The sequence below is a fragment of the Gallus gallus genome, chromosome 5 (genome assembly GCF_016699485.2).
Source record: "Gallus gallus isolate bGalGal1 chromosome 5, bGalGal1.mat.broiler.GRCg7b, whole genome shotgun sequence".
Taxonomy (NCBI): domain Eukaryota; kingdom Metazoa; phylum Chordata; class Aves; order Galliformes; family Phasianidae; genus Gallus; species Gallus gallus.
This window is the reverse complement of record NC_052536.1, coordinates 31,983,696-32,007,493: the sequence shown is the minus strand read 5'-3', so window position 1 is coordinate 32,007,493 and position 23,798 is coordinate 31,983,696. Positions and strand designations below refer to the sequence as shown.

The following is a 23,798-nucleotide window of genomic DNA, read 5'->3' as shown; positions in this document are numbered from 1 at the left end:
AATATCTAACATGATAGTTTGCAAATAGTTGCTTCCTCTGCTTTTTTTTCTTGTTACTATAATCTATAATCCAGGCTGTGTACCCTAAAAAGGATAATTTGTAGTAGGATAAAGCTATTCAATTGATAAGCCAAGCCTTTAAATTATTGGAAATACTAGAGCAATTTTTTTTGCCTGAGCAAATCAAGTTTCATCCCACAAGGGGTCTGCCTTCTTAGATACACAACAGAATTAAAGGAGATATTTTCAAAACCTGATTTAGTTTGTTAAACTGCTGCCTTCCACATCTTAATTGCCATGGGACCTAAGAAGGACACTGAAGTTGATAGCATAATAATTTCTTATTTTTTTCTTTTTTCTGAATTATTTTTCTTCTTACAGAAGAAATTTTCAGAGACTTAAGACCTAGTATCATCAGTTTACAACTGATTAAATACTAGTTGATTACCACTTAATGATTGTTAGAAATTAGTTAATAATTTATTAATCTTTGTTCATGGATGATACCATTAAAATATGTATAACCAAAAAGTTTACATCCACCAATATGGGGAACTGGTTTGACATTAGAGGATAAAATGTAATTTACTTCAAGTCTTGCTAGTTAACATGCTTGTGATGCATACATTATATGTGCTTGACAAAACTTCAGTACAAAGCAGCAGTTTTGTACTGTAGTCAAAGCTTCCAAAATTTCTGTTTTAGGCTTCTCCTCTTCTGTGTAAGTAAACTGAGAGAGGAGAATCAGATGTAAAAGTGAACAGTCAATATTTCAATAGTGATTTTTTTTTTTTTAGTTAATTAATGTAAGTAGGATATAAGCTTGCCCACATACACTGATAAACACGTTTTCCCAGAAGACAGTGAAAAACAAACAAAAACAGGTAAAAAAGGAATCTCCCAGTTCTGGAAAACCTTGTCTGTTTTATAATTTTTGATAGGAATTTTCATCTATAGGAACTTCTCTTTTTACAACTTCACTTTTTACAGATAAATCCAGGAAAATTTTGCTAGTCAGATACAACAGGTCATGAAGAAGAGTGAGATATCCATTTTTTTTCAAAAACCCAGTACGACTGAGATGAATTTGAACATGAACATAGTGGTTCAGAAAGTGGCATTGTACCCCCTGCTGACATTAAATGTTGGTGTGGTGTCCTGGGACAGGGACACCTGTTTCTAACAGAGTTTGCTTTCCTCTTCACTATTGCATATAACAAAGAAATGAAAAACAAAACTGTATATCAACATTTTGCTTCTCATCTACTGATGTGAGTCAAGTATTATCCTATTATAACTCATTATCTTTCAGGCCTTTTCCTTTTATGCTTAGAGTACGTAAAATCAATTCCACTTACGTTAAAAAAATACAGGCAGAAGAATTTCAACTTGAATGAATATATATATATTTCTGTGTGTAAGTAATGTGTGCGTATATATACGCACGCACACACACACACACACACACACATATATATATATATTTTGTTTTTTCCTGGTCAGGAATATGTGATATTGTGCTGTGTTCATTTTGTCCACAGATATCCTCTTTAATGAGTTTGATACATATCTCATCTCACCTCTGTAAACTAATTTGCTATTGCTTTGCTGAATAAATGAAAGAATATTTACAGTTTTCAGTAGTGTTCAGAAAGGGAAGTAATTCACTTTCTATCTGTAATGCAATAAGTGAAAAGATGTAAAATAACAGATGTCAGTGCAGATTGAATTTATTTTTTCCAATATGCTTTTAAATGAATGAATGTGAAACTGTTAATACTTGTTGTATCTCAGAAAGTTGGTTATATTTACATGATTTTGACGTCTGTTTTAATGCTAGAACTGCAGTCACATATGTGGGAGGTAAATGATGTTTGGCAGTTTCCCAAGTGAGCCTAGTTGCTATGAGCTTGTCATTTAGGACGACAGATATCTTTTCTTTCCCATTTATTTAGTGATTTCATTAATCAGATCTCTTTTTTCCCACAGTTAAATACTGAATGCAGCATTTCTACTTGCATTAGAGCTTGATAGTCAGGTAAATTTTCCAGCAATGCTATATAAATAAAGGAGGAACAATATGTTTTTACTGGAAGAAAGACATTCAAGTTTCTCAAAGCAGTCTTGCATTGTTAAATACAGACACATTTTCTCTTTGATACAGATAAAGAAATAGATGCTGGTGAAATGCATGAAGCCAATTTGAAAATCTGATAAAATGAGATCCACTAATCACCCTGCAGAGGTTACAGTCAGAAAAAGCAACATTGTAAAGAGTGACATCCTATTACTCTTTATCTATATCCTGAATACTGCGAAGTCAAATATACTTAATTTAATGCCAGTTGCATTTTTTTCCAAAGAAGCTGAGCTGAACTGCAGTTTTCTTCCTCCAACATCCAAATTGTCAGCTTACTTCTGTCTGCAGAATCCTCATTAGTAAGGGGAGCAGAGAGAAAGTACAGCTTGCTTTTTTCAAATCCCAGATGGAGTTTGTAAATCTGACAAGTGTGGAAAAGAAACGAGTGGGAAAGAAAAAAATTTCATACTTTCAAAAAAAGAGAAAAATCTGTCTAAAGTCTTGAAAAAATGAATACTGGAAAAAGCAGAACTGTATATTATAGCTTTCCTGAGTGCAGCAACATTTGAGAATATAATCATACAAGAATAGTTTTAACACCCAAATAATCTGCAACTATAGAATCACAGAACCATGAAATCATTAAGGTTGGGAAAGACCACTAAAAACATCTAGTCCAACTGCCAACTCATCACCACAATGAAAGCATGTCCCTCACTGCCACATCTATACATTTTTTCAACACTTCTAGGGATGGTGACTCCACTGCTTCCCTGGATAGACAGTTCAATACCTCACTACTATTTCTGTGAAGAATTTTTTCCTGATAATCAATCTGAACCTCTCTTGGCACAGCATAAGGCCATTACCTCTTGTTTTATTGCTAGTTACCTGGGAGAAGAGGCCAACCTCCACCTCACTACTACCTCCTTTCAAGGAGCTTTAGAGAGCTATAATATCTCCCAGGAGCCTCCTCATCTCCAGACAAAAAAAAGTACCAGTTCCTTCAGCCACTCCTCATGAGAATTATGCTTCAGACCCTTCACTATCCTTGTTGCCCTTCTCTGGATATCTTTCTTGTAGTGAGGGGCCCAAAACTGAACACAGTACTCAAGGCTCAGTCTTAACAGTGCTGAGTACGAGGGGACAACCACTTCCTTATTCCTGTTGGCAACATTATTTTTGTCCTTCTTGGCCACCTAGGCGCACTTCTGGCTCACGTTCAGCCTGCTGTTGATCAGCATCCTTTTCCCAGGCATGCATTGGTGTGTTATCAGCGTTATTGTCATACTAAATTCAAAATACAGCATTACACTAGCTAAAAAGAAGAAGATTAACTCTATTCCAGGTAAACCAAGACACTGGGTCTCTTTCTGAGCCTGCAAGCATGAAGCCATGATTTTCCAGATTTGGGTAGTCGATTAAACTGCACAGGTATCAAACTAGATAGCCCTCCATCTTGAGGTTGGTAGTTATCTGCTTGCTTGCCTTACATCTGACTGTGTTACTTATCTTGAAATTAATCAGACATATAGTTTGTATAAATAATACTTCTTGCCCATGGTCATTTGCACTGGAAGCAATAGAAAGGAAACCATGTTTCAAGCTGAAAAGCCAAGTATTATACTACAAGTCACTCCATTTCAGTATTTCTCAAATGTACTCGAAAAGCAAAAGGTAAGGACATATCATGATAAAAAAAAAAATGAATGTATGAGATTGAAATACATAAGACAAGTGAAAATCAAATTCCCTTTAATAGTCTGTGAACATATATAGATATATATCTGCTTTATCTCTGCAAACCCAAGCTAAACAGATAAACTGTACTGGTGGCAACAGCAAGTGGGGATAAATCCGATACAAAATGTGAAATAAAGAAAACTAATCCCTCTGGGATTAGCGGAAGTGTTACTGACTATAGGTATATCCAGGTGCTTAACTTTCAGAACACGAGTAATTATTTTGACTTTACTGGTATTATTGTTATGTTTCAGATAAAGGTTATCCACTAATAAGGCTTCTGAAGCCTCAGGGTTTAAAATAGTGCCTTGGCATGCTCTGTAAACAGCAACAGTCTGAGGTCTGGTGAGAAGAGCTTTATTTATTTATTTATTTATTTATTTATTTATTTATTTATTTATTCACTGGTTGTGGAATGCACAACTTTTCTTCAGAGTTTTAGCCAGTTTTTAAGGCATAAATGGGCTTGAAGAGGAAGAAATACCTTCCTCAGAAGCATCAAGATTGATTGTAAAGATGATGAAAAGCAGGTTGCTGGTGTATCTTCTACTATTAGGGTGGAGGTGAGTCTTTCTTAGATGAAGTTAAGGCACTCAGTAAATTCAGAACAGGAAAGAAAAATCAATGTTGATGTTATTCTGCCTTCTGTAGTTTAGAGGTAGGTCTACCTCCCAGAATCACAAAAAAATTCACCTGCAGTCGGCAATTAATGGGATATAAACGAATTATTCACTCCGTCTTTTTTCTTTTCCTCCAGCTTTATTTAACCTTTCACTGGTTGAGCATGCATTTATTACAAAGAATGAGCAAGTATTTTGTGTCCTTTCACATATAGGGGTTTGTGGAGTTTTTTGGAGCAGCTGTGGAACTCTGAAAAAAAATTTGGTACCTTACAAAAGTAAGGAGCCATTAGTGCATCACTGTAAGAAGATAGATTACATCACTCATGTACTTCCTTCTATCTTATTTGGGAATAACTGGAGTGAAATCTCTGATGAGTCATTAATTTAAATATGTCTGGATTAAATTTTAGTTTGATTTATAGGAATTTTCCTATTAATTTACTTGTATATTTGTAAATATACACAATGCATTTATGAGTATTTTAATATAAACATACACATGTATGTATATAAGTATTATAGAGTAATATTTACTGTATATAAGGATGGAATATATAGCATATATATAGTGCGTGTATGTATGCAAATGCACAAATATAAATACTTCCATGTCATAAGACAGACTTCAGTGTCTAAGCTCCAGCAGATCATTAACAAACACATGATAATTAAGATAAATAACTGTGTTAAGCTCTCCATTATTTATGGCATTTGAATGCAACTCACAGAAATTCTTTCATATCACTTATTACTGCAACCCTGTCCTTCACAGACTGGCATATCGAAAAAGTAAATCAGTTTAACTAAAAGGAAATTAAATATGCTTATATTGAACTAAACAAGTTTACAGAATTATTTCAAGATAATAAGACAGAAAACTTACTGTTAGCCTGTCACTATTACAGTATTGAACTGGAATTGCTTTTCAAAAATTTTACCATTTTATTGTTTTATGTAATATTGGTCCATAATGTATGAGTATTATATTTTCTTCTTAAGAGTTTTCTTACAGCGTGTTTCACTTGAGTTTTCATGCAGGAGCCAAATGTTTCTGTATTTGGAATACCAAAATTGAAGGGGAAATTTGAAACACAAGGAATGTTACATGGAGCCAGGACAAATGTCTATTTAATCCTGGCAACGGCTGGTAGCAAATGCATAAGGAAAGAGTATAAGACCTCAGGCATTTTTTTGATACTTCCCCTTCTTGATTCTGACAGAACAGGTGAGCTGGGGGTTTAAAAGTAAAAATTATTTCTTAGTATCTACAAGTGCAATCATCTTGCAAAAATTTTATTCTCCTACTGTTTTTTAAATAGATGAAAAAGATTTGTGATTATTTTTTACTCCTCAATGTTTTTCTTTAAGTATTAGAGACTGAATCAAGACAACTGTGTTTTTCCCTAAAAAGTGTCCCCTGCAGCTGTGAGTTCATAACTGGTGAAAGCACCTAGGAAAACTGATATGTAAAAACCTATTTCTATAGTCGGATATTGGCTCTTGGCAAAGCTTCAAAATTCAGATACAATTTTTTTTTCTGACCACAGAAAGCCTGCTTCTGGCTCAAAGAAGAGCAAGCACTTTCAAGGGAAGCAAGACTCAAGATTTTGGTCTTAGTGGAATGAGAACTTTTACAGGCAAAATGTCTTTAGCCCATGTTCAGGAAGAACTCTGAGCCCATCGTATTCACAGAGAAATATTGAATTCTTAGATATCCTCTGGGGAAAAAATATAAAATCTGTGAAAATATGGATCCTGCCTCTGACACTGGAAAGCATGACGCTAATGTGTTTAGAAACTGTGGAAAAATCTTGGGGACTTATTATGCTGTGTTAAATACAAATTCCTCAGATTATTACGTGTATGGGGTTTTCTTTTTTTTTTTGCAGCAGTTGGATAGAGAAAACAATTTTTTAAGGTAGCTCTTCATACCTTGTTGTCTTCAAAGTGTGCAGAAGGAAAAGGAGATTTTCCTGGTTAACTCAAAGAATTCTAATTTCTATTCTCATTTTGCATCTTTTTCTTACTGTAATCTCTTAAGAAACAGTGATACTATGTATTCTTGCAGAGTCCCCACATGGAAATTTATAAGCAGCATGCTTCTAAATTTTTAGGTTTAATACACCATTGAAATGAAAAATGTCCTTATTGACTGTTGAAATTGCAGCCTATGTAGCCATGGTAAAATGTCTTTCATAAAACTGGAGTCTAAAGACACTGTATTTGGACACAAAGTGTATATTATACATAGGTAGTAAGAACTAACAGAATTACACTAGTTTTTTTTTCCAACAAAAAAAAAATATGTTCTAAAAATAAGCTTAAAATATTACTTGGGCAGCCTCTGAAGGAACTTGGCTTTATGTTAGTCATCAAATACTGTGAGATAATTATAGCACCATAGCACACTGGTGTGATAAACAGTGGTTATCCCTGCTGAAGTAAAGGCAATGGCTTGTTAGATGTCTTGAGAGGCTACAGCTTGATTGTCAGAGTAAGAAAATCACATCAGATTTCTTTATATATTACAATGGCATAATAACTATAATCCTTTTTAATATATTAGGTATCTTGGACCTAAATGTATTTCACTTTTTTAAGCTTTAATTTTCTTGATAAGGATGCTATGCTGTTTTGTAGCACTAAGATTAAGTTTGTTTTAGTCAAATCAGTAATTGTCTTACACTACTGGGCCAAAAGCCCAGACATTTCTGTAGTATCCTTCATGTATTCTCCAAGATGTTGGGCATTGTCATGGTTTTGTAATTTTGCTATTGGTATTCCACATCACAACATCATGTACAGCACAGGTAATTAAAGGATTAATACTCCAGTTCTGTGGACTGACAATGTTCCAGATACTTGCTTCTCAAAAGAGATGAAGAACTACATATCCCAGGAGACCTCATGATCAGAGAAGAAAGATATGTCACAGAAGTCACGGAATCTGGCTCTTTTGGCTCTCTCTCTGGCAGTCAGGCAGAGTGGTGGGTGTGCTTCCAATCCATGCACCCTCATTCAAGTAGGCCTTCTGGTTTTGGAAGGTTTCTCTCTATTATTTCATTTGATTTATTACCCTTAATTTCAATAAGATTGTATTATATTTTGTTATCTTGCATTCCGATATCATAGTTAGTAAAATAAGTTTTCCTCCTTAGATTGTTGCTGTTGCTCCATTCTTTTTCCCTCCCTGAACCCAGCTGCTGTTCCCCTACCCCTTTCCCTTTTCCCTTCCCATTTCTGGGAGCCAGGGGGCCCACGGGCCTACTGCCCCTCTGTCATGGGCATAGATTGATCTAGATTGACCTAGATAACTCTGTTACAGGCATAGTGGAACCTGACACATGGGGAGGTATTTAACATTCAAAAAGAACCCTGGGTAACATGGAAATCTGGAAAAAAAACGTATAACAATAGGCAAATTCTCTTTATCCAGGGGCTTTCCTGCAGGGATGAGGAGCCAGCTGACAAAATCTGTCTTCACTGTGCTATGCAGACTCACCCAGTATTTCAAAATCAAATGTGTTCTGGAAAAAAAAAAAAAAAATCGGAAATTTACAAAGTTCTCAGACTACTTATTTTGAGCTGTCTTAATGTAATATTATGCACTATGGCAGTGTATTCCTTGTTATTTTGTAGATAAACCTTTACTATCATGAGCACTTGCATCCGTACTTTTGCAGAGAAGAATATTAAAGATGTCCAGATAAAAGACACCAGTTGAAAAAATTTCTTTTGGATTTGGCTACTGGCTGTAAACTGTAGGGGTGATATTTTTGAAATCTTATGTATTTATGAAAAGTTTTGGTTGAACAACAAAATATATTTTTTCAAATCTTAGAAATATTTTTCACTGCTACACAAAGAAAACTTTTACTTCATTAAAGGAAAATTAATTGAAGCGTTCCTAAGTGAGGAAGACTTAGATTCAAAGATAAGTAATCTCACTGTAACTGGCTAGCTACAAGTACCCAGTGAAGTCAAAGTGCACCATTCAGAGCAAGGCCAGTACACCTTGCAGAAAATTTATCACTGACATTGTTGATGAACTAGACAAATGGAATTTAGCTGCAGTGATATGCTTACTCACTTAATACTAACTTTTAAAATTAGAATTTGGATATTAGCAAGAGCATATTATTTTGTGACTTTTTCTTCCTCAACTGTTCTTTCTAGTTTAGGAGTTTTTTTACCTGACTACTTTCTTCTACTCCCCTTGGTGGGAACCAAACATTAATAGACAAGAGTTGCGTAGCAGAGACAGTTTTTACCTAAGGTGGGATGGCAGGGCTGCCTTTAAATGCAAAAGCTAATACAGCAAATATCTAAAACTTTTTTTTACTAAGACAAGATGACGTCAATGAATGATGATTTTACACAGCTTATCTAAACACTGAAGTACATATAGGTGACATTTTACCTTAACTCTTTGCCAGAGCTATGCAGGCTGTAAATAGCAAAGTAGTGAAACAAAATACATTATAACAATGTGTCAGGGGACAATGAAATCATTTAAAAATGGAATAGAAATGAATTGCATGAGCAATATCTTCTGGCATGCTCTCATCTTCTGCACAGGCTCTCAGTTATTCTATAAAATAGTTTAAGACTTGAAAGTAGAATGCCTGTCTAATTCATTGCAAGAAATATTTATAATTAACATTAATAATGTTATGAACGAAAGTTAGTTTGATGTTGTTATTATTACTCAGAGAATGAAAACTTCTCAGAATGAATTGCACTTTCAAATCAATCTTCAAAAATTCAGAGGAACAATATTCAAGTACCTGAAATTTTCTAAGCCTTCTCAGGAAATTACCAGCACTGGATATTATGGAGGCAGTGTAGTAAAACCCAATTACTTAGCTGAAGTAAAAGATCTTTTTGCAAGCCTCAGGTCTAATAATTTTTAAAACACCTTTCCAATACATAGGTTCAAATTCTTCAAGTTCTGTATTGTAAATAATTTGCTTTTTTTTTTAATTTTTACCTTTAAATTTTTTATGTCCGTTTATATTAGAGCTACTGAATTCACATTTTCAGCATCAAAAGAAAACTTATGTTTCTATCAATTGTAGTATTTGATAAGTGATTTCAGGTCTAAAATAACAGGTTCTATTAGACTTCAAATTTGAAAGAAATAAACTAGACACCTATTGCTTTATTTTTCTGCTCGTAGCTGCTGATTTTGACAAACATCATTTAACTAGTTCCCTCAGGGAATGGTGCCATCAATCAGCTAATAATGGGTACAAAATTATCTATTCTATTCATGATCTGAAAACACAAACATTTCATCTAGCTGCTTTTTAAATGCTTAAAGGAGCTGTGTGCTACACTATGTACAGGTTGAAATTTGATTTTTTTTTTAATAAAAAATGAAACTTTAAAGTTATTAAGTACAACTTAAAAAGTTATTAAGCTTGCTACTGTACTCAGTCAGGTACCTTTAAGAGTCTGAAACATTTTCAGTGCATGAGCTGACTGAACTCGATGGTTCTCTTAACTAAGGATCAAGCCCTGTTTCTCCTGACAGACTATGTGGGTCAAAAAGAGATAATGTGGCTGGAAAATATACAATTTTCAAAAATTTATTTTCAGTGCTTCCTCTAACGTGTAGCTTATCTTCAGTTCTCTATCTAAACTGTATTTACATCATATCCTCCTCATCATTATTATCAAGATGCTTCAAATATAATCTTTAACTAGAGAAAATGTTTCTTGTGCAGTTTATATTTTAAATATGAAACAACATAATGGTTTCTGCTTTAAAGAATATCAAGGCCTACCATCAATGAAATGATGAAAAATAAATTACTTGGCTTTCTGGGAGAAGAAAAATTCACAAAAACAATTGGAATTTATTTCATTCAGAGCAAGAAGTTGAATTGAATAAGAAAGCTGTTTCTAAGAAAGGAACGTAATTGTATTTGTACACAGCCAATAAAATAATCCCCAAGTGCTTTGTTCAACTATTGTAGTAAATTATCCATTTCTGTCTGATTTTAATCCACTTTACCATAAAAACCTACAACTGTATGCATTTTAAAGTAAATATTAGGAAAGAATATTTCTAATGTTCTAAACTCCTTATATCTCATACTCATCCCAGTGACCTTTAGCACTGTTCTCCACACAGCAATGATACTAACTACTTAGAGATGATAAGTAGAAAGGCATGTCATGCAAATTATAGATAATTTTCTGTTGCATTCCCTGTACTGTATTAGAAATCACAGCAGGATGTCTGTGGTCAAGTCATACATGTTGTCAGGCCAGGCAGCATGTGGCGTCATGGCCATATGCTGTGCACTCCCCTAGTAATCATAACCATTACACATAGATCTTATCTGCTGCTCAAAAGAAGCCTGCAATTAGTGGCTAAGCCAATCAGACCTAATAAAATGCTAAGTCCTTCCAGTCCTACAAGCAAGCAATAAGAACTAAGCAAGAAATTTTATAACTCCTAATGCTGCTAAACCCACATTATTTATTTATTCTTATTTAAACACTGTAATTTTTAGCTGGGGATGAATTAAGGAAGACTTGAGTTTGAAGCTAAGGATATTATTTTTAATCTAAACAGAAAATGAATAAACATCAGAAGATAACCGTGAAGAAACTTCTCTTCTTGCAAATATTAGTGATATCTATCAATTCTGTGTAGCAAGTTATAGCAAATTTGTTTTTGTTAAACACCACTTGTTAATATTGAGTACTTCCAGAAGAAAATAGCATTCAACAAGGATGACAAAAATCGTAGTTTTATGTTAGAAACTTATTTCTACATTTTAAGAAATACAGGTGGAATCCTGTCAATATACTTTCTTACCTATGCATGCACTCTTTCATCGTTAGACAAAGCAATGTTGCTTATTCTGTTCTGAAGCAAAAGTTAAAACAGAGCTACAGTCCTTCAAACAGCATACTGGGGATATACTGTAGTTCTATATCAGCTCATCACAAGATGACTGGGTTCTGTCTTTGTCCACCCCACGTTGTCACCCTCTTCTGTTGTCCAGCTCCCAACTTCTAACTGCTCCATGCTGTCTGCTTGCCCACGAGGTGACTGCAATGCCTCTAAGGCCTGTCCCTGCCACCCACTTTGTCACTTGACTCACTCTATTACTTCTAATCACAGGCTTGGATTTGCCGAGTGGAGTTTTCTGATCTGAGGGCCATGACAACTAGCAAATGTAGCACTGCAGCCTGAAAAAACCAAATGCCCAAGACAAAGCTCCTGTTCCCAGGCAGTTCATTGTATCGTGTACTGTCTTATGACATCACCATCTTGCATCTGTCAAGTACTTTAATTGGCTAATGACTTTAGCTGTACACTTGAACACCATCACTTGTTCACAGCAGTATTTATTCAGAATATGTTACCTATCTATAAATATTATGTTTGAGTATTTCCAGCCTGCTCAGTTTCCCACATAGTACTACAGTATGTCTTGTACAGCCTTCTTTCAGACCTCTGATGGACTACAGACATCTTGCTCATGACTCTTTCATCGAGCTATTCATCAGTGACAGTCTTAGGCATTCCAGTGGCTCAGCTGCACAGCTGTAATAGATTTCCTGCTTCCAGGCCTGCATGACATTTCATTATCCTAAATTTAGAGGTAATATTTCAGGGAAGTAGTTTATTATCTGAAATTTAATTTTAAGAATATTTCTTATCTTGGGCACAAACCATTTCAACAGCCTCATTTGCTCCTAGAGCAAAGGCTAAGATTTATGAGTCTTGGAGAACCAGATAACCACCAGGATGTAATATTTCTATTTCCCTGGAATTTCAGAGTCTAGACCTCCCTTCTGATCCCACAGTGCAGCGTCTGAGGCATGGACTCACATGTGAATGATCCAAACCATTTATTGCAGGTTCTAACATGCCTTATATACATCTCCAAGATCCCGTCTGTAACTTTCCATACCTCTGCACCCCTACCCCCCCCCCCCCCCCCCCATCCCCCACCAAATGTCAACATAACACTTAACAGGTCTCGTTTGTGTCTAGGCACTAAGTGCCCACACAAGTGGTCATCCAGTCAGAGCTACAAGTTGCTTCTATTCACTGGCTTCTTCTCCAGTCAGGGTCGTCATCACGCAGAGATTATGCTCCTCACTTAGACTTCTTTTGTCTCCTGGAGACAGCCTTTGTTATCAGTGTCTTCTTCCACACCCTGTCATACTTGTTGTCTTGAACCCCTGCACCACAGAACCACAGATTGTACAGAGAAGCTCAGCTTTTCTGTCTGAGATTTCAAGTCTGTAAGTTCTCATGGCTCTGAAGGGACGTGCTTTAGTAGAATTACTTAGAGTGGTTGAAGGCAGCATCACTTGCCAGGTTTAAGCTCTGTCTCCTGGCTAGAGACTGCTGCAAGGGGAGTTTAGGACAGAAGTGAGGTTAATTTGTACCAAAGTTGCATACTTCGTGTAGGAGAGGCACAAATTTGTGTAGGATTTGTGTAGGAGAGGCAGAAAGGCATGACCATGAAGACAGTAAGCTCTCTGAAACAGTCTGGCATAGTGCTATGGGCATTAAGCTCTCAAAGTATTAATTTACATCTACTAGATATCTCTTGTCAGAACCCTAAGGCACTCAAGCAATTTTGTACGGTTATTGTGAGATCTTTTGGGGGGTTGTTTAATGATACTTATGTGTGAAAAAGTACTTACTTGCCTATACCTGTATAGCATGAAGGCTGAAGCCTGCTGGACTAATTTGCTGCATTAATCTAACTAATACATTTATCCTCATGTAGAAGCAGAACAATGGCTGAGTATGAGCATGACACTCAGTCCAGCAAGGCCCAAGGACATTTAAGAAAGCATTTTAGAAGGACAGTACATATCACTGTAAATGCTTAAACATAACCTGAAGTCTGTCAACATAATTTAGACATAATTTATCATTACTAGCAGCAATTAACTTACTGAAAGTAAACACCATCAGACTAAAAGATGATGGTAGCAAAAATGAGACATATTTGAAAGTCCGGAGTACCTGCAAAAAAAAAAAAAAAAAAAAAAAAAAAAGCTAGAGTTCAACTTTCTACTTTGAAACACATTATCTGCACAGAACCTACAGGGAAAAGAGAATAACCACCAGAAAACAGTAGAGGAAGTAAAAGAAGGGTAAATATATAAAGATTTAAGGGCTGGTAGGGGTCATTTTGATTGTGCCCAAACGTGCATTCATCTTTCTTCTTCTTGGTTTCTGGAAGCAATAATTCAATTATCTTCTGTGTTACTGATCTGTGTGGCTGTGGAGACATCACAAAGTTCAGAAGACTCAATATTTAGACAGTAGATAAAAACATACATCTGTCCAATCCCAAATTATCCTTCTAAAAAGAACAGTCATGGGCTCTTTGAAGGACTTAACACTACAACAGTCTGACTGTCCTTGCTACCACCTGACATTGTTAGTGGCATTGCCTCTCAGGGTTGTGGCCTGTGTTCCCTACGTCTGGTTCCCATGTCTGGGAACCTGGGCACAAGTCCAAGAATGCTGGAGATATTTAACTTCAATGGGCAACAAGGATCACACTAGAAAGGAAGCTGTTCTTTTGGAAAAAATATCTTCAAAAGATAGAGAAATGGGAAGGACGTTGGAAGCTGAAAATCTTTGCATGTATGATGGGAGGCACTAAAGTATTTGTGGGAGGCTGTTGCCTTCAACAAAAGTTGATCAGCCTGTTTCCACGACAGCTGTGCAAAAATCCATTGGAATTAAGGTGAGTCACTTGGTGGAGTTGAGAGCACATTTCATGAGCAGCCTGCAGGAGCAGCAGTATGATAGGCAGTAATTGGCTGAGAAACTGAGGCTACTGGGAACAACTATCACTACGTCACACCCGTAACTAGCAGACAGAATGGTGGGAACAAAATGCACACACAGCAACCCACCAACCTACAGTGCAATGTCAGTAACTAACAGAAACTGATTACAGTTCCTGTTAACAATCATACAACAATGCAAAGTTGTAAACATCACTAACTATGGTACAAAAAAATATTTAGTATGTTCAGAGTGTTTGTTTTCATCCGAAGTCAACGTCGTTAAGTGTGGCCACAGCGACCAGAAGTGAGACATGGAGACTGGACACCTCGAGTCAGGAGCAGAGTACAGGGGCAACATTTGTTTCCAGTTGCACTCTTTATGTGTGGTGCTCTGTTACAATTTAGCTGAGGTCAGATGCTCAGCAGAACGCAGTAGTTGTGCCTTTCAGGAAGTCCCCGCTTCAAGCAGTAGCTCTTGCTCTCCCGGTTGAAGGTTCTCATCGCTGCTGTAGTGCTGTTCTATCTTTGGGCCATTTAGAAAAGCTGGAGCCACTCCTACACGGCTGCTGTTCTTTGACAAGCCGCGAACACATTTCAGTTCTTCTCGGCAAACTGAAGGGCTGCTTTATAAACGTGCTCCACCCCAGAGCCCTGTCTGTTTCAACTCCCTCAGCCCTGGCTGGGGCCCTGAAGCCGCCTCGGGACGCTCGCTGCCCGGGGTTCCTTTGTTCCCTCCCCTCCAGCGATCCAGAACTCCCGGCCCAGCGCTTCGCTTTCCCCTACTTCCCAAACCAGCGCCCAGCCGGGGACCGCCACCGCGCCCGGTTTGCGGGCGGCCCGGGACGGCGGCGGGGGCGGGCGGAGCGGATTGGCGCAACGGACGCACGTGGGGCCGCCCTCACGCCTCAGCGCTGGCAGCGCGGCGGCCGCCGCCGCGGGGGCTCCGTGCGGAGCGGCGCGGGGTACAGTGCGGTACTGCTCGGCGCTCGCTGAGCTCACCGCCGGACGCTCAGCAGCACCCGTGCTACTGCAACGAGGAGGGGAGAGAGATCCCGCCGGCAGGAAGGTGAGCGGAAGGCGACGGCAGTCCGCGGGCCACGGTGGCTGCTGGGGGGGTGGAGGGGCTCAGCCGCACGCCGTGTGCGGTGCGGGGGCTGAGCCGCAGCCGAGCTGCTGGGGCTGGGAAGTCCGCCAGAGGAACTGTGGGGAAGTGGGCTGCGAGTTAACGATTAACTCCGCGCCGGTACCGCATCTCGCACCGTGCCGGAGCGCGGAGCCCGGCGGCGAGGGGCGGGTGCGAGTCTGGCAGTGCTGTTACGGGCGGGGTGCTGTTGCCCTGCCCGGCGGTAGGTTTCTCGCCGGCACCGACCCGCGCCCGCACGCATCTCCGTCATTCCTGTTGGTGAGACTTTTGGAATACTGAAGAGTAGCAGAACGCCGGCTAGGGAATGTTAAGTGTTTCTTCTGGTCTTCTTCAGCCTAACGCATTGGGAATAACCCTTATAGTCCGGGGAAGCCGCCATCGCTACCTTCCCTGCTTTCTGTTACAGCCAGCTTTGGTAATGGAAAGTAAAACTTCGGTTTTCTGGCTTCTTTCTCCTGTTGGGTGGCACCGATACTGGTGGAGCCTGAAGTTCAAGGGAGTATTTACCATAATTTAGAGAAGCGTGCCGTTCTTCTATCACGTCATTTTGCCCTCTGTCAGACAACCAGAGGAGTTTATGTTGGGTGAATTCCTTTCCTTGTAAAAGCTCTCTGTCTTTCTGTAAGTGCAGGCTTTTAGTGTGTCTTCAGCTTGGCTGTTTCCCTTTTATGAATCAGAAATATCTTCTCATTGCTTAAGCGGCATCCACAGTCCCATGACGTTCCTTTTAGGAGTCAAGAATTCTCACTCATATGGTGGGAATCATCTGGCATCCCTTTGTGTTTGACATTAGTGACGGCAGGACTGTGTCCTTTGTTGTGAAATACTGGAAGATGGTAACGCGGAACCCTGGTTCTCCTACCGTTGCCTCAGCTACTCAAAGCTGCAGCATCTGACTAAAGGAGGGATCTTGGTGTCCTGCTGCCTCCCTCCCAAAAGAGGGGTGAACAGAGACTAGTGAAGCAGAACCTTGCTGGCACTTTAGAAGTCATGTTTTATTGTTATTTTTTCCATATCTCTGATTTCCAAGCACCTATTAACTCTTTAATTTTTCTGTAAGCATAGTTGGTGGTTTTAAAGAGTCCTTAAGGGATCCCAAGCATAGTGGGTTCTGAAGGAACTTACAAGAAATAAATAGCTGGGATAGTTTGAGGGTGAATAACTGTGATGATCAGTTTTGGGGTTTTTTGTTTGTTTGTTTTTGTTTTTTCCCTACCTTCCCTGTGAAATGCAATTTTACAGCTCCTTGCCCCTAGGAGACATGATTCTCCCTTGGGGCTGGTGATAATCGACCTGGTAAATTACAAGAGAGAAGATCTCTTTCAGCAAAGTGTTTTAGAGCCCTTTCACCTGGGGGGTTGTTGTTAGCTGTAGTCATCCCACGCTAATTTCCCTTCTGCACATTCTTGATTCATATTAAAAATAAGCTTTAAAAGTTGTAGCAGTAGCTTATATAGAGGAAAACAAAGATGTTTTCTGAGCAGGGTTAAAACACTGTTTTAAGAGTTAGCCCAAACCTCTTTGTTGCAATTGCTTCCCCATCTGAGGGAATTGCTGGGTGAAAAAAATCTGTGAGGGTCTGTGCTATGCAAAGTAGGAGATCTTTTAGCCCTGAGTGTTTGCTTTGGGAACAGAGGTTGTTATAACTCTCACACCAGTAATTTCACATCTCCATTTGATTTATCTTCACATTCCTGAGTGTACCCTCTATACGCAGTCTGGATCTGAACACCTTGAGTTAGGGAAGCATGACAAGAATGCAGTTGTATGTGCACAGAGAGAAGGCTCTAGGATAAATATATATGTTTTTTTCTTCCAAGTGTGGAGTCAGATATTTCCTTTTTGTGCATGTGTGACTTTTTAGAATGTAAGGATGATATGAAAATCAGCTAACTGTAAAATACTCAGTATGAAGTTTTGTTCCCTCCCAACTGTGTTTCTCTTGCTTAAGTTATTTGTACTGGAAGCTTACTTATTAAATAGGAAGAGTTCCTCAACAGATACTTTTTGTGTTTGTACTATTGTTAATGGATTAGAGTGGAAATTTTAGATATACCTTTTTTTTTTTTCAAAAATGTGTAGTTTTTAAACCATATGGAACATAGACGTGTTCTGTTTCTGTAATATGAATGGAAACCAATAAATACTGACTCTAGAGAGCAGTAACCATAGGTCTGTTTTGGGAGGAGATAAGCTGTCTGAATAGTGGTGCATTTGTTCTCCATTTCTCTTTTCTTCCTCTGTAGCTTAATGACCTTTTCAGCATACAGCTGGTAAGTTGGCATTGCCAAGGTTCTGCAAAAGTGTTTTAATCACAGTTTTGGAAGACAGTGTATCTGGATAATGTGATGATTGACAACAAATTAATTTCTCCTGTTTTTAACCAAACAGAAACGCTCTAGTTAATGTGTATACAGAGACAAATCAAGTCCTTGAAGAGAACACTTAATTTTCTCAGTCCTTGATTGGCAGTCAGAGGATTTGAAAAATGTTTGAACTTGTACTGTAGCCAGACATGCCAGCACATTCATTAATACACTTTTGCCTATGACTGCTGCATGCAGTACTGCATTTACTGAAAAAAGAAAAATCTAAAATCTTATAAAGTACAGAAAAAAATGAAAAATTACAGAAAATATGAAGAAATACTAAAATCATAACTGATTTTAATTCAGCCTGTGGAATGTAAAATCATGCATCAATTGTTCTTTTACATTTTGATTATACAAATTTGCACCCATTCAGAAGTGAGTGTCAGTACTAGCAAAGAGTAGTTCAACACTGTATCAAGTAGTGCATGCTTCCTGCGTCATTGGCAGTGCCTAGGGTTAGTATTTTTAAAAACACAATCCAAACTGAACATTTAAACATTTTTAATTTTTTTTTCTGTACTACAAACTAATTTGAGCATTAAGCAGACTAAGATTACTTTATTCAGAACAATTTCAGTTTACTTGGGCCTGAATTAAGCATACAGAAATTCATCACTGAAATTCAAATTTTGAAGATCTAGCTTAACTTGTGGGAAAATTCAAGCGAAAGCTGTAGTTGATTTCACTGGGTCTTAACCACAGCGACTGTATGTGCTTCATCAGGTGGAGTTGTTTTACTTTTCTATCTCCTATGAGTTCATATAGGTTTCAGACAACGCTTTAATATGTTAATATGAGACTAGGCAGCATGAATTTATCAAATGCTAGGTTGTAGTATATTATCTATTCTAAGATAGAACACATAATATTATATATATATTATATATTTTAATATAAGATTATAAGATTAAGGATTTCTCTTAAGATGACAAGTTGGATCTTAGGAGGCTGCTCATTTCTGATTCAGTCTGTGCTTAAAACTTGAGCTTTATATGTGAGCTTACACTGCATCATGTAAAGATTTGTGGTGTCTGTGTTTCCTGTCTAGTCAGTGGAAATAGTCAGGAGCCTTGAGGGCATGAACTGGAGTGTAATAGTGCTTCACAGAATAGTAATGGCATTACTTCAGTAGGAAGCATGGACAGAAATAACTTTTTTTATGTTACTTGGAAATAAGACAGTACAGTTTTGTGACTGCATCGTGTTAAGTGATGTTGACTATTTATCAGGGTAGCGCTCTTCCTGTATGCCTGAAGTTTGTGCTAAGTTCTTGGGCCTTGTTCTGCAGATCAATTGCTTGGTGATGCCTCTTGATGTTTGTGCTGGGAAAGCTTTATGAAGGAAAGAGAGTTCACTGATCAATTAAGTTTGTCAGGTTGATGCTGGGGCCAGTAATTTAATTTTAATTCCTAGATGGGATTTTACATTTAATATTTCAAAATAAAAGTAAAACTTGCGTCTCTTGTGGTATTTTCAATCTAACCACTTATCTGACAGAAGAGTAGTGTATCAGCTCATAAAGAAATAAATAATTAAAAGTCTATACTTTATTTAAGGAATCTAGTAAATGTGAGCTAAGTACATGGCACCCTTAGATTCTCAGAAAAAATTATATAAAAGTCAAATAGTTTCAGGTTCTGTTCAATTGTTTAACAGTGTTTCAATGTCTGAAAAAATAAAAGTATGTAGTTAAAATATTTCAAACTAATAGCTTTCTAAACTTTTATTCTTTATAAACTATTAATCTTAACTTCCTAAAGAGAGAACATTAAAGATAACAGCTGAGAGCTGATGTCTTCATTACTATTTACTTTTTTTCCATAAAAGAAAAAAGACATACTTTATGCAATATGCATACACTTACATATTAGTTTTAGTCACATTAAGCAAAATAATTTTTTGTGTGGTTGATATTCTTGAGAGAAGTGGTAATAGTTAGGAGTGGGAGAATAGGTGCTCATGATGGGCCTTGTTAATCTTTTGTCATGGTTTCAGGTGTGTGTACATCCAGTCCTACTCCTAGTTACTTGTGTATTGACCTACTGATTAATTGTTTTTACAAAAATGACTACTTATGCATGAGAGTGTACAGGTCTGGAATTATGTATAGCTTGATCCTGGTGTCACTCACGGTTAATTACAGTGCTCTTGCATTGATATGAGGTGGGTGACAAGAAGGCTTGCAGCTCTGCTTCCCCTTCCTCACCATTAGCTTATTTGGGAACTTACTCTGCTTTGTGCATATTCAGGTAAATCACAGAACTGTAAGGGTTGGAAGGAACATCTGGAGATCATCTAGTCCAACCCTGCTGCTAAAACATGTTCCCTACAGTAGTTTTCACAGGAAAGCATCCAAGTGGGTTTTGAATATCTCCAGAGAAGTGGAATCCACAACTCCAGTGTGTTTGAGTACTCTATCACCCTCAAAGTATTTTTTTTCCCTCATGTTTGCAAGGAACTTCCTGTGGTCTAGCTTGTGCCCGCTGCTTCTATTATTCTTCCTGGACACCACTGAAAAGAGCCTGGCCCCATATACTTGAATCCTGCCCTGTAGATATATACATATGCATTGGTAAAGCCTCTCCCCCAGGTCTTCTTTTCTCCAGGCTAATCTTCATAAAATGCCAATGTATAAGACTTTCTTTTTTTCTATTTTTATCTTTTTAAGCAGTTCACTGAAAGACTTGAACTCAGTGTATATCTGAAGCTGTAGATTTATGCCATGTAGAATCTTACCCTGTTGATAATATAAACTTCTTCCCCTTTGCATTTTATAATAAAAGTCAGTTAGGTTTTTACAGTAAAACTGGCAATGACGCCTATGGACTATCATATTTCCTGCCTTTCTTTGTGTACATCTGTTGTGCTTTGCTCTGCAGTTTGATATACTTTGTGTAGGTACCTTATCTCTGCACAAGAAGGAAACAAATTTCACAGGTGCAGCTATAAAAGTCACCCATGTGACCATGCTTAGTTGTGGGTATTTCTTAGGGACCTGATCCTGATTTGGCAGCCAGAGTTAAATTAACACATTTATTCACTTCCTGCTGTTAATAAACCAATAAATCCAGAACTATCTTTCTGTATGTTCACTTTACTACGTGAATGTATTGCATGTTCTTGCAACATAGGCTTGTCTGAAATTCCAGACATGCTCTGTTTTGATAAGAAAGCTCATGATCATTTTTGCCTTTTTGTTTCAACTTCAAAACACCATCTCTTCCAAGAAGACAGCATGAGACAGAGGTGACAGTTTCTTTCCCTTATGGTTTTGCTAGAGAACCTTGTTCTGAAAGGCTGAAAGAAATGTGTTTATATGTGTGTGCGTATACAGATGTATGTATGTATATTTTCCACTCTCCCAGGAAAATATACACATATATATACACATGTATGAATATATGTGAATGCGTACATACGTGTGTGTGTATGTGTATACACACGTGTAAGTGTGTTTTACTGGGAGAGAGGGGAAAAACATAATTCTTATTTCACTGTATGAGCTTCCCTGAGGTCAGAAAAGCAGAACCTGAACTGTGATGCAATGTATTATAATAAGCTCTTTTGAATGAAGTGTTTTGGAAGTGTCATATAGATATACTATAGAACTCTGAGAAAGTAAGGTAGTCTTCCCTACAAACATGGTCATTGTGAAAAGAAGTGAGAATTCAGTAACTCTGGAACAGGAACAAACCAGGATGTGAGTAGTCTTTTTAACAATTGAAGTGTGGAAGCTAGTGGAGCTGTTTCTCTAATTACAGAACAGGTAGCACTGGTTCAGCTGTCCTTTTCAACAAGGATTATTTCCATGACCTGGTCACGATTGTGTGTTATTCTGTCTAATCTCTCTCCTGACATTTTCTGCCTTTATATCATCTATTCATTCGGTATTTCTTATGATTTCATTCTTATCATTCAGTCCAATTTATCTTGTAAGTAAAGCATCTTCTGTGGAGAGGGGAAAGTTATTTCTTTTCTAGTTCTTCTTTTCTCTGCGCTTTTCACTTCTCTTCCCTTCTGTAAAGCTTCTTTGATTCTTCTGAGAGTTACATTCTTTAAACGAGACAATAAAGTTGTTAGTGATAAGGGACGAAAGACAAGTGTTCTGTAAATAACACTGTGGTACATTCTGTATCTTTCCAGCTATGCTGCACTATGGAAGGAGGATGTGAAGTACTTTACACTCACTGAGTAAATAATAGCTGTTTAAAAACAAACACATTTGAATTAGCAGAGCTGGATAGCTTTTTCCAGAAAGTCCTTGAATGAAAAGCTGGAAAAAGTATGTACAGAATAAGAAACTACATTTGGGAATGCAGAGTGAAAGGAGGTCCCTGGAGTTTAAAGTGAGATAGGTAACTAATGGTTGCTTTTGTTATATTGGAGAAAAAAGGCCAGTGTGATGCCAGTGTGGAAAGGAGAATGTAGAAGTGTATGTTCACTAACAATAAGAAAAAGACAAATTTGTGTTATTGAGTGTTGTTTTTTTTTTGTCTCCAAGTTGGGTGCTTGCAAGTGTAGCACGGTACAAGATGTAGCTGTTGCTGTGCAAAATGATGTGCACTGTCTTTTGGAATAGAAAAGTGGGTGATCCTTCCAGGTTTCCTGGAATCCAGACAAACCATCTACACTGACTGTGTCATCAAGGCTCGGACTAATCTGAAGGCTCCAACTTCCAGAATCAGGTCAGCAAAGGCTGCTTTTCTTTTGCAACAGGGTAATACCAGGTCCCATGTAAGTTTGAATTCTGTGGAGCACATTGCCAGTCTACCTGTCCTACCCCACCTACTGTATAGTCTGGATTTGGCATTTTCTGACTGATATTTTTTTGGGCTGATGAAAGATGGACTGCGTGAGGAAGATTATCCTGGCAACAGCATCATTGTAGCAGCTCTAAGAGAGTGGGTCACCTCCACTGGTGTGGAGTTTGATGACCATGGCATGCAGGCTCTTGTTCATCGTTGGTGGAAAATGTATAACTAATGGTGGTGACTATGTTGAAAAAGATGTTTTGTAGCTGAGAATTTGCTCTGTCAAATAGTACTATTATGCTTTTTGTATCTGTTGTAATTTCCATAGAAATAAATAGGAGTTATTACTTTTAGAGTAACATTCATAAATTATTAATTTAGATAAGTTAAGCATTCATCTATTTTTAAGATCTCTGCTTTTTTAGAAAGAAAATCAGCACAATGGATATGAAAAGACTTTTTTGTGTGTGTGCATTTGATATTTGATTTTAGTTTGAAGACTAGTTTTCAAGTATGAGTTGTCTCAGGTATCTGTGGAAATCTGCTGCTGTAGAGTATGATGCTGAATGCAACAAAGTCTGTTTGCAAGGCTTCACTTTTTTCAGTACACAGAAGAGCTTAGAACTAATGTGGCCTTAGCACTGCTATGTTTTGGATTGATAATATAAATCATGTGTCATGGTTTTGTAATTTTTTTTTTTTTTTTTTTTTTTTTTTTTTTGGTTAGTGGTATTCCACATCATAACATCGTGTTGTGCACTGAGAGTTAAAGTGTTAATGCTCCAGTTCCGGGCACGTGTCCGGAAGAGAAGAAGAACTACATTTCCCAGGGGGCTTTGTAGTCAGAGAGGAGATATAACCTCTGGCAAAGTCACCTGATGTCACTTCTTCTTTCCCTTGGCTCTTGTCCCAAGCGCAAACATTGCCTCAGCACTACTGTAAGGCCTACAGCTTTCAGATACTCTTTCTCTCATTATATTTGATTTATTTGCTTCGGTTCTAATCATATTGTATTATAGTGTGTTATCTTGCATTCCACTACCATATTTAGTAAATTAGTCTGTTTCTCCTCAGATTGTTGCCACTAATTTTAAATTATTTTGGTGTCCTGTTTCCCTTTTCCGGAGGCGCAGATTTTGCAAAATCCCTCCGCCCCACTAGTCATGGAATTGGGCCGAACCAGCCCATAAACCACTGACATCATGGTAAAAGAATTATTGTTTGGATTGACTCAGTAAACGCGTAAAAGCTCAGAAAAATCTGAGAGAAAAAGCATTTCTTGGAAGATCTATCTGC

General features: G+C 37.7%; 1 protein-coding gene across 5 annotated transcripts in view; it reads left to right on the top strand.

Annotated features, from left to right (window-relative positions):
• Positions 1 to 15,129: 15,129 nt before the first annotated feature.
• Positions 15,130 to 23,798, top strand: part of STXBP6 (syntaxin binding protein 6) — a 79,328-nt gene continuing 70,659 nt past the window's right edge. For 2 of the 5 annotated variants that reach the window (XM_040700981.2, XM_046941752.1), the window contains exon 1: positions 23,397 to 23,440. The gene's annotated coding sequence lies outside the window, so the exon portion shown is untranslated. Of the gene's footprint in view, positions 15,302 to 15,568; positions 15,795 to 23,396; positions 23,441 to 23,798 lie in introns of those variants that run through there. The other 3 variants (XM_015287352.4, XM_015287353.4, XM_040700980.2) reach the window with 3 other exon arrangements.